Here is a 12,609-nt window from a genome sequence, read left to right on the forward strand (position 1 = left end):
GGAGACGCGTTCTGTCTCTTAGAGATGAATGTACATTGGTGCGAAAAGTGCAAATCAATCCCTGAACAACAGCAAAGGACCTAGTGAAGATGCTGGAGGAAACAGGTACAAAAGTATCTATATCCACAGTAAAACGAGTCCTATATCAACATAACCTGAAAGGCCGCTCAGCACGGCTCCAAAACCGCCATAAAAAAGCCAGACTATGGTTTGCAACTGCACATGGGGACAAAGATTGTACTTTTTGGAGAAATGTCCTCTGGTCTGATGAAACAAAAATAGAGCTTTTTGAACATAATGACCATCGTTATGTTTGGAGGAAAAAGGGGATGCTTGCAAGCCGAAGAACACCATCCCAACCGTGAAGCACGGGGGTGGCAGCATCATGTTGTGGGGGTATTTTGCTGCAGGTGGGTCTGGTGCACTTCACAAAATAGATGGCATCATGAGGCAGGAAAATTATGTGAATATATTGAAGCAACATCTCAAGACATCAGTCAGGAAGTTAAAGCTTGGTCGCAAATGGGTCTTCCAAATGAACAAGCATACTTCCAAAGTTGTGGCAAAATGGCTAAAGGACAACAAAGTCAAGGTATTGGAGTGGCCATCACAAAGCCTGACCTCAATCCTATAGAAAATTTGTGGGCAGAACTGAAAAAGCATGTGCGAGCAAGGAGACCTACAAACCTGACTCAGTTACACCAGCTCTGTCAGGAGTAATGGGCCAAAATTCACCCAACTTATTGTGGGGAAACTTGTGGAAGGCTATCCGAAACGTTTGATCCAAATTAAACAATTTAAAGGCAATGCTACCAAATACTAATTGAGTGTATGTAAACTTCTGACCCTCTGGGGGAATGTGATGAAAGAAATAAAGCTGAAAAAAATCATTCTCTCAACTATTATTCTGACATTTCACTTTCTTAAAAAAAAGTGTTGATCCTAACTGACCTAAAACAGAGAATTGTTACTAGGATTAAATGTCAGGAATTGTGAAAAACTGAGTTTAAATGTATTTGTCTAAGATGTATGTAAACTTCCGACTTCAATTGTATATAACCACAGCTAGAGGGGGAGTTTTACTGAGATCAACAGAAACAATATGGGTTGTTTTGTGTACACGTTTTTGTGCAAGTTTGTCTGTGACTCGTAAGGCAATTATAGTCTAATGGGAAAACTCCAGCTTATTGCTTTTTTCACCCTGTTACTGGCACAACTCACTTTTATATAACTTGAAAACACAGCCGCAACCTTCCTTGGCTGTTAAATTGTTTTTCATGAACTTTGTGGTTCGAACTGTGAATGCTGATTGGCTGAAGCTGTAGACCGTATACCATGGGTATCAAAAAACATTTATTTTTACTGTTCTAATTACGTTGGTAACCAGTTTATATTAGCAGTAAGGCACCTCGGGGGTTTGTGGTATATGGCAAATATACCACGGCTAAGGGCTGTATCCAGGCACTCTGCGTTGCGTCATACATAAGAACAGCCCTTAGCCGTGGTATATTGGCCATATATCAACCCTCTCAGGCCTTATTGCTTCATTATAGATCTACCACTACTCTATTACACTGTCCTGGCCTATAGAGCTTGGCTGTTCTCTCTGCTCCTCCAGATTGAAGAGCCTTTTCTTAGCTGGAGAGCGCCGTGACGTGGAGACTCTGAACTGGGCCAAAAGGAGCTTTGGAGTGCCTGTACTGGACCACTGGTGGCAGACTGGTAAAACTTTAATTCGCTACTGGAACATCATAATGGACACTACATGTTACACTAGGACGATGGTTCGATTTCTTGATACCGGCTGTGGTATTACATCTGACCCAACATATCCCCTATATCTCATTTAAAGGCTCAGAATTAAAGAATAGTCGTAACAAATTATAAATGCAGGACTCTATTCTCTGAGCACCTTTTGAAAGTGTGTATCTATTATAGTTTTAGTCTATCTTAGGGGAATTGTCAATGTGAGTGAATTGTTATTGCAGTCTTGGTAGTATTTTATCAGCCCATTGACATTAATTTGGCCTTGAGAAGGCGTAACAAATAGCTATGTCTCCACAGCATAACTCTTCCTTGAAAGCCCCCTGCAGGCATTAAGTGCATGGACTATGCTCCCGATTTAATTCATCCTTCGCACTTATACTGTATACGGAGCACCAGAGGAAAGGCCATTTCTTTCACTGAGTGCCATGCTCAGAAGAGGAATTAGCCCACAAGGATTTGGGACTGCTCTGCAATGGTCCTAGAGTGCCCTAAGGCTTTCACTACGCTCCCACAGCCACCCAATTAACTTAATCAGCTTCTCAATCTAACCTCATTAATACTCGTCCTTTCAGAGCAATTCACAGTTCATCGTTCATAGACCATGTGCTGTGGTCTAGTAGCTTTACAATGGATAAGGAGGGGAAGTTCTTCTTGTTGGTGAAAGTGTGTGATTCATTTTGAATATAATACCTTCCAATTGACCTATCATCCATCATCACTGTTGTCTTTATTAGTGATGGGATGTGTAATTGGGGTCTTGAGTGCAGGGCTATACTGCGTTGTTTTATCCTGTTTCCCCTGTCACATTCTAATGACTTTAGATTCACTAAGACCCTATTAGCCACTTGGTGGGTGATTCCAGCCTATGTTCCAGGCAGCGAGCCATCATACGAATGTCCCTCTCTCCCTTAGCCACAGTCCCACGAAACAGTGATAAATGTGGTAGAGAAGGCGGCACGAGATAGGCATTGGATTCCTTGTACGTTTTTCTTATTTATTATTCTGCGTGCCTGACAGAGAATCGATCGGGGAAGAGCAGACATCTCTGTGTTAAATATGGAATAAAAAAATAGACATGGACCTTGAGAATGTACGGGTGAGAGTGAGAGAGAATCCACCTGACACTGTCTTGGATCTCAGCCCAGATGAGCCTGTTTGGGGAGATGGCTCTTTCTCTCTTAGACCTCCCTGGAAGTGGGTGTTGTTAACTCAGCAGCAGTAACCCACAGGAGTTACCACGCAAAACGAGGCTTTTGGTGTTTTACTGAGTCATCCACTGTTAGTTATCATGATCCAATGTGCCACAGTGCAACAGCTCCAGTTGCTACAATATACAGTATGAGCCTTCCTTCATCTTTTCAGATGACCATTAGGTTGCTTTGGTTTTCTCAAAAGCCTATATATATATACACTGAGTATACCAAACATTAGGAACACCTTCCTAACATTGAGTTGCACCTAAGCTGTGGCGGTCATGACATTTTGTCAACCGGTGATTGTCAAGCAAATAACTGCTGGTTTCACGGTAATCGACCATTAATGAACATAAATGATCAAGGCTCAGGAGAAGACCAAGACGCAGACAGTTTCGACAGTAATCCAGGGTGGTATAACAAGGTACAGAACGACAGGCAGGGTCAAGGCAGGCAGAATGATCAAAAACCGGGAAAGCTAGAAAACAGGAACTAGAGACAGACAGGAGTACGGGGAAAAAACGCTGGTAGGCTTGATGAAACAAAATGAACTGGCAACAGACAAACGGAGAACACAGGTAAAAGTACACTTGGGATAATGGGGAAGAAGGGTGACACACACCTGGAGGGGGGTGGAGACAATCACAAAGACAGGTGAAACAGATCAGGGTGTGACATAAACACATTTAGCATCTCCTGGCTTCCACGCATAGCCTACAAGCCACTGATGCAGACCTTTGGAACATCTACATTTTAAAAAGTACAACAAATCCATTTAATATAGCCTACACCTTCAATAAATCCATGATTTATTTTAGACAGGTCTAAAGAAGCATGATATGAAGAAAATGTAGTCTATTTCAGAAGAACAGAATATCATATTCTGAGTTGTCCTTACGCTAGGTCCTGATCTGGCTATGCCATATGGCTGTGGGCTACAATAGTTCATTTAGCAGACAAGATTTGCTTGGAATTCCGTGGCATTATTTCATATTATTTTATAGTATGAAGAATACAAAGCTGAATAAAATAGAAAGGATATTTTCTCCGAATGATTTGAGGGAGTGCACACATGCGGCTATTCTGTGTTGAGCGGTTAACAAAAATAACATATAGGAGTAACTGTTTCTATGTATTTATGTAACTTAAGTTGTGATACAAATGTTGTGCTATAGGTTCTGATTTTTAATACATTCTAAGGCTGCATGATGCGACTAATGATGATTTTACAGGGACAGATGCGATAGATGTCAAATTAATACAACCACTAGCATAAAAAAACAGTTTTAAGCAATGAGCCTGACACAACAGCTTAAAATGTTGATAAACTATTAGGCTATTTCTTCACATTATGAGTAAGCTATAAGCGCAGTAAGCTATAAGCGCGAATGGTATTTTCCCGCTAATGAAACATTCTCAAAAGTGACCACAAATGCGTTTATGCATGTAATGCTTTTATTATAAAGGTGCATTTTTATAGTGAAAATGTTATTCCGCAAACTTGAAACTCACGTGCTGCGTATGTATGCCAGTTAAGCCCTGCATCTGTCGTGAAGCAGATTAACATGCTTCACTTTAAGAAGTTATTTGGCCACTTTAATTGTGATACAATCCTTATCAAAACATATAGGCCTATGGGCTAGGCTACATGAGGTGTGGAACTATGATTTGAAAAAGTTGCACAAAAAAGCATATGCTGTTTCTTGCCTTACACTGGGCATCATTCACAAGTGATAATATATTATTAATTCACACTTTACATATACTAAATAACATATGTGTGAAATTTGTTTTGATTTGGAGTGGACCATTATCATGCACCTGTCTCGAAACAGGGGCAGCGGGAAAAAATCGATGTCATCTATGCACTTAAATAGCAAATGGAGGACGCTTTTCCTGTGGTTCATTTTCATGCCAGTCAGGTAGGCTATACTCCTGTTGTAAAGAGTGCATAATTTTAGGAAAGTTGAGAAATAAATATAGTAGGCCTAGCCTATAGAAAGCTGATGGGATCCTCCTCTTTTTAATAGAAGCCATCACTTCACTGTATATATATTTTTCTATTGTGTTATTGACTGTACGTTTGTTTATCCCATGTGTAACTCTGTGTTGTTGTTTTTGTCGCACTGCTTTACTTTATCTTGGTGAAATAAAAAAAAAACTGTTTTCTCATGCAATTGCATAGCCTATATAAATATTGACAACATGAGCTCATGGGCTCTCATGATTTTCGATCACATTTGCATTGATGATGGAGTGATTTGAGGGACAATAGAGTGCCTAGTACCAGGCAGTCAGCAAGTTTGGTAGGCTACTAATGACCATCAGCAGCATCAGAGCTTGGAGAAGCCTAATTACCATGACTAAACGGTCACATGGAATTTGACTGCTGTCATGATTCGTGAACTCCGGTGTGGCGGTAATACGGTCACCATAACAGCCCTATTTGCACCTACTTTTGCCCTCAGAACAGCCTTAATAATTCGGGACATGGACTCTACAAGGTGTCGAAAGCGTTCCACAGGTATGCTGGCCGATGTTGACTCCAATGCTTCCCACAGTTGTGTCAAGTTGGCTGGATGTCCTTTGAGTAATGGACCATTTTAGATACACACGGGAAACTGATGAGCCTGGAAAGAAACAGCAACGTTGCAGTTCTTGACACAAACGGGTGCACCTGGCACCTACTACCATACCCCGTTCAAAGGCACTTAAATCTTTTGTCTTGCCCATTCACACTCTGAATGGCATACATACACAATCCATGTCTCAATTGTCTCAAGGGTTGAAAATCCTTCTTTAACCTGTCTCCTCCCCTTCATATACACTGATTGAAGTGTATTTAACAAGTGACATCAATAAGGGATTATAGCTTTCACATGGATTCACCTGGTCAGTCTGTCATGGAAAGAGCAGTTGTTCTTAATGTTTTATATAGTCAGTGTACATGGAAACCTGTAGGAGTGCATTGTTTTGCCTGAAATCGATTGTGCTTTTCCCCAGAGTTAAGGTCAATTCCATTTTAATTCCAATCGATTTCCGAAGAATTTAAATGCAGCTGGTGAATTGGAAAAACAGAGGAAATGTCACATTGATCAATTGAACCTCAGTTAATTCCACTAGTGCTAACAGAGTTGAAATGGAATTGACCCCTCTCTTTGGCGCCACTCTCCTCATATTTCACTGATCAGTCATGAGTGCTGTTTTAGCAGGCACGCCACACAGGCATTATTACGCAAGGCTTTTTGGCAAGGGTGTAAATCTGCTCTGAGGGGCCAATAGGAGATGAGGGGGGATGAGTGATTGACATCCCAGCATGTGGCCCTGACACACACATAGTTTCCACAGTGAGCAGATAGATCAAAGACTGCCTCCTATTGGTTGGTACAGTGTGATCTGAATGGCCAGATGCCACACAGGCACACATATACACACACACGAATGCAAACACATATGCACACACGTCACACACACAGTTCAGATGAGTGTAAAGCCACTGGCTGTCTCCGTACTGTCTCCTCTTCTACTCTTCCAGTTTTCAGGAGAGTCTCAGAGCCTGTCCAGCACATTGCTCAGAGGATGGGTTTATGAGGCATCTATCAGTCTGAATGTCTTCAAAATACTCCTTCCTTCCCCAGCTTGTCCTTTGTGTCTAGCTCATCCATTCTCTTTGTGTGTGTGTGTGTGTGTGTGTGTGTGTGTGTGTGTGTGTGTGTGTGTGTGTGTGTGTGTGTGTGTGTGTGTGTCCACGCCCAGTTCCTTTCCCGGCTCTTTAACTCTCCTAGGAGGTGGTTCTTCTCCATGGTTGTGGTGTTGATGCGAGGTTTATCAGAGACAACAGGCTGATTCTCAGAGCATATCCTTGGTGCTCTCTCTGTCAGTCCTAGCCCTGAGAGATATGATAGGATTCCTTCACACTATCCGCCTATGGTTTGCTGAAGTTCAGTCAAACCTCAGACTGCTGATAGATTGAGTTGGAACAATAACCCTGGCACCTTCCAGACCAGGGAGCTTCATCCACTGCAGGCTGTGTGATTGGTGGCAGCACTAACCTCAAAGCCATTACTGGGAATAAAGGCTTACAGTTCTCAACCTGTTCGCTGGAGAGTAGAGGAGTCTGTCTCTGACAATAACCAAAAGTTCTCTCTCACCCTGGGCTTTGTCTGTCTGTCTGTCTGTCTGTCTGTCTGTCTGTCTGTCTGTCTGTCTGTCTGTCTGTCTGTCTGTCTGTCTGTGAGTGTGTGTGAGACAGAATAGACAGAACTCAGACAGACTCAATATGTTAAAGGGACCATAATGAATGCGAACAGTCTGTGCTATTGTGAGAGATGAGGAAGCTGCAGGCATGTTCTGTTCTCCACTGTCACACAAGCCTTCTAGAGCATCGGAGTTTCTGCCAGAGGTTTAGAAATGGGTCCCAAACTTTGGGCTAAAACATTTCCCTTTATATTGACAGCTGGAAAATAAAACCTCTGCAGTAATTTGATTTTGACTATGGGAGAAGGCATGCATAATTAAGTCCTGTGGAAGAACCTGACAGGCTGTGCAGTAAGTTTCTGATTTCTCCCTCCTGTACTGGATTAAGTCACACGTCATCTAAGGATTTCAGCACACTGTGCTTCAACCTCTCTGTGACAGGTGATCCATCAAACCCATTTATCAGCCCCAGTCTTGTCTTCTCATGAGAAGAGGAAGGCGAACTGCAGTGATGGCAAAATCCTAACTGTGGTGCAGGTTGACATTGGCTTGCAGCCTAGGGTTCTGGAGAGGATTATACATTTAATGCATAATGTTGTTGCAGTAATCCCAAGATCACTGAAAAAACACATTAATTAAGAAACAACACAGTTATTGGTATTATTCCAAACATTATTATTCCAAACATGTTACTTTGAAATGTTTTGGTGGGTTCTCACAAATCTAAGTTTAAGACATTCTCTGAAATCAAAGTACAACTCCTTTGGAATGCATTCCATGGACAGTTGTTTGTTGAATAATCCATCACACACTTCCACTTATTTTTAAAGAATGTAAGATGCCTGTAAAGATTTGCCTTTCAAATGCAGTCTCCATCCAGGGGCTTTACTGCTGAGCCTCCCCAGGCTGATCTACTAGCTCCCTGCAAAATGGATACAAATTGAACAAAATCAATTACTCTTGGATTTTCACAAATCATTCCACAACATGCCCTGTAATCTCTTTCCAATGTAATATTCAGCAAAGGAAAGCTGAAATCGATGGCATGAAAATCAGCAGGAATGGAGGCTCGGAGAGATAGAGATTTTAAAGGCGGGTGGGTGACGTGTGGTAATCTGAATTGGAAGACACCGCAAAGAGAGGCTGTCTGTCCCATAGAGATCCTATTAAATTAAGATATAATTCTGTGGTCTGACCACTTTCGGACCACTGATCTAGAGTCAGTATTAAGGTGGTGGAAGATGATCTGAATGGAAGAGGCTGTCTGCCAGATCACTGATCTAGAATCAGAGTGAAATAGCATTCAAAGTATTCATGCTCTGTAAAGGCTGGCTGCCTTCCATCTGAGAAAATGAAATGTATCACAGCTTGAAAGCAGCAGTCCCTGGCCATTTCGTGGGCTTTTCTCTACCCTGGAGCAAACCTAGTATAGTTATGTACCACTGCTGTGTGGCAAACTGTATCATCACAGAGAGCCAGGAGCAGTGTCTCGGCCTCATCTTGACCACCCAGGGAACTCCTCACATGTACTGTGGGCCCTGGGTTTCAAACAGTAGGAACTAACAGTAGAACTACTGTAGGAGGCCGTGCTGTTTGATATGAACTGGCAGACAGAGTAGATATGAGTAGAGAGGCTTCAGTACAGTCGTGGATATAAGTGTTCCTTTCCTCCTTCAGCCTTCAAAGAACTGTAAATGAGTTTTTACAAAGGGGCAGGTATTTTGAGCAGCATTCTTTCTCGTCTGTCACTGCAGGAGTGTTGCGTCTACTGAACAGCGATAATACGTGTGAGAAATATGTTCTTCTTAATTGTGTTTGATGAAAATGGCACGGCACATCAACAGCTCGCTTCAAACTCTTCTACTAAATGATGCCTCTGATTAGTCTCAGCTAAATGTGTTTAACTTGTCAGGGATCTCATATGAACAGCATATTTCAATGATGTAAACAAGCTTACAAGCAGAGTTTGACTGATTGACCAATTTGGCTTTGAATTTGAATTCGTTTTTTCTTTGTTTTCTTTCTCCAAATCAGATGTCATTTTGCAGGGCCAGTGGGTAAGATGACTTTACTGATAGAAAGTAGAAGTGATTTGTGCGCTCCTTACTTTCATGTACACTCAGACACACACTCTCAGCTGATTCGCTGATACATTGTGTGTGTCAATCATTCTCTCTCTCTCTCTGTCTCTCTCGCTCTCTTTCACTCTCCCCTCTCTATCTCCCCTATCAAGAGTATCCACTCTGTCTCCATTTCTGTTACACCACAGACAGTCACATCTATTACAGTTTTTTTCCAACCGCTTACACACGTTTTCAAAACTGTCTCCTTTTTTCTCAAAACTCTACACACAATTCCCAAAACTGCGCACAGAAAATGCAAAATGCCTCACATCTCCTTCAAAATGTAACACTGCATTCAAAATGCCATAAACACATGTCAGAATGAAGCATTTGCATCAAATGGCAAACACTGCTTTCATAATAGTACATTTTTGGATTTACCATGTAAACTGTTGTTCTAAATCTAAAGCTCTTTGGTCTTTCATAGGCTTATATCTACATTTCAATACAATGTTCTACAGTGAAAGTAATCTGCTGAGAGGGGTAACAAGTACATTGTAAACACCAATGCAATGTAGAAACAGAAAATATTTATTAGGCCAAACATTACCGTTCTATACAGTAGCATACAACAAAACCATAAACATATGTAAACCAAAAGTATATTCTTTAGAATACAGTAAAGAACACAATTGTGTGTGTGGGGTCCCGGGGGGGGGGGGGGCAGTCCAGGAATTGGTAGGGGTTGGGGGCAGTCACCAGCGCTAAGCTACGCTTCATCTCTTCTCCGGGCTGGGTCTGACCACAATACTTCGTCCACATCACAAGATACGTTTTCTCTTGCCAAACATCGAGGGAAGTATCTCCTAGCATGGCGTATCCAACCTTGGACAGAGGCAACCTCTATGTCCCCACATGCGTCCTCCATTGCCTGGAGAAGCGGCATGCGGGCATAGGGTTGGCGATCATACACTTTCCAGCGCCAGGCTAAGAAGAATTCCTCTATGGGATTTAGAAAAGGTGAATATGGGGGTAGGTACAAAACTACAAATTGTGGATGGGTGGCAAACCAGTTTTGGACCAGAACAGCCCGGTGAAAACTAACATTGTCCCATAAAACCACAAATCTAGCAGGCTCCTGATCTGGATCAGGGACAAGCATTGTGTAAATTGCATCCAGAAAAGTAAGCATATGGCCAGTGTTGTACGGACCCAGTGTGGCATTGTGATGGAGGACCCCGTTTTGAGTGATGGCAGCACACATAGTTATATTACCCCCACGCTGTCCAGGGACATTGGTAATTGCCCTCTGTCCTATTGTGTGTGTGACCTGGTGAATAAGTGTAGCATTTTGATTGGTTGTGTTTGGAAAAGGAAAGCAAGTCACTTCCTGTTAGATTTTTGTGTTTTAGGTAGAGAATTGTGTGTAGTGTTTTGAAAAAAGTGTTTTATGCAATTGACAACTGAGTCAAAGGCTGAGAAATAGCTTATGGTTTTGGATATTTGGTGTGTAGTTTTGCACTTTGAGTGAGAGGTTTCAAAAATCGTGTGACATGAAAAGATTTTGTGTGTAAGCAGTTGGAAAAAAACGTAACTTCAGTTAGTCATCCACAGCAGTCTCTGACCCCCACCCCTTTATCCAAATCTGTCTGAATACTGGCTCATTTTCCCCTGTGTATCCAGGAAGAAAACAGAGAAAATGGCTGCTATTTTGAAGCCTGATAATAATCTGTGTCGCTATTTTAAGACCCCAAGTGCCTGGGGTTGGAGGGACGGCTGATGATGAAGGTTGCTGATGTCATCGGTGTTGCCAGGCAACCCGAATATTTCCAGTTGGCAGGGTCTGGCTCACCAGGGTGAAGTGGCTGATGGGAAGCAGCGATTAGAGATGCAGGGAGGGCAGGCGGCTGGGTCTCTGTCCCCCTTCTGTCCAGCCCCTGTAGCCCAAGCTTCAGCCCAGGGACATGACACGCTAAAGGCTCTTTCCACTAAAACACTCTCAGTACGAAGGTTCATTGTAACATGGTAGTGAAACACGTCTTGGAGCAGTACACGAGACGTCTATTCTCTGACATTTGATAATCATCACACAGAGATGACGAATAGAAGCTGAACAATTAAGTGCTAGACTGTGATATTACACAAATGGGTGCATAATGAATTGCAATTAAATAAACCTTTGTGAGGTTGTAAATTAAAGTGCAATTAGAAACAGGATCCTACGTTTTGCAGCAAATGAGGTTTAGAAATAATGACTTTCCTTTACAACTACGGTGTTTCTTTCTCGATCTCATTCTGACTGTAGAGTTAGAGAGTTCATTCTCCTGGCCCTGTGCTCTGCACTAGAGAGTAGCCAGTCCTGTCTGTGGGTCAATGCCACCATGTGAAGTGGCTCTATATTCTCCTGTGTTCACACAGCCTCCTCTAAGCAGCCTCCTCACCAACATGAAAACCAGTAGCTTTGTGCTTGGCACTTGAGGCTCTAAAGTCCAACATGATTACGCCCCAGAGAGTCAGGAGGTTAAGAGGAAACCTTAACTACACAGCTTAACGCTCACTATGGATGGCGATGTGACTTCACTGCATTTTCAGTGGATGCAACCTCAAGTAACCGCATGGGTATGGGACTTGAAGTTTGTTAACACATTTCACCTCCCAACAGGGGCTAGGTTAGTGGCAGTATCTCCTCCCATGTTATGGTTATGCTACTAGGGTAACGTACAGCTATGGTGTAATGGACACGTACTTGGTCCCCTTATCTAAAGCTATAAGACTACATCCCATTACCAGATAATTCAAAGGATTGCAGCCAAATAAAAATACCTAATGTGTCCTTTGTTTACCCTACTACCCAGATACACATTACATACACAATCTATTTTCAGATGAACGCCCTTCCTTTGGCCAACCTTTCCTTGTTTTCTGTGCCCACCTGTGGATTTGCGTGGCGTGTCACACCTAGCATGTCACTCATTACCATATGGCTCCCGTCCCACAGACTGGCTCATTAAGAGTTTCCTGGCTCGTGGTGGGTGAAGCCGCGAGCGTAATTACAGCCTGGCTCTCCTCCGAGACACTGTGTGTGTGTGTGTGTGTGTGTGTGTGTGTGTGTGTGTGTGTGTGTGTGTGTGTGTGTGTGTGTGTGTGTGTGTGTGTGTGTGTGTGTGTGTGTGTGTGTGTGTGTGTGTGAACCTGCTAGTGTCAGTGGCTCCTCAAGCAGAGTGGTTTTCTGTCGGCTGTTATCTAGCTCTGCCTTGTTTAAACTCCATGGGCCCGTAAAGCTGGTGTTTCTTATTACAGAGGTAATTTTGTAATGAGAAAATGTGTATGCGTGAACATTCCACTGTGGGTTTGAGGGAGAGGAATTTGAGATGCTATTAGAGCAGGTG

General features: G+C 42.6%; 1 pseudogene; it reads left to right on the forward strand.

Moving 5' to 3' along the window:
- The window catches only part of LOC115197976 (acyl-CoA synthetase short-chain family member 3, mitochondrial-like), a 46,457-nt pseudogene that overhangs the window by 18,913 nt on the left and 14,935 nt on the right, over nt 1-12,609 (forward strand).

The sequence above is a fragment of the Salmo trutta genome, chromosome 8, assembly GCF_901001165.1.
Source record: "Salmo trutta chromosome 8, fSalTru1.1, whole genome shotgun sequence".
In the NCBI taxonomy this organism is placed as follows: Eukaryota; Metazoa; Chordata; class Actinopteri; order Salmoniformes; family Salmonidae; genus Salmo; species Salmo trutta.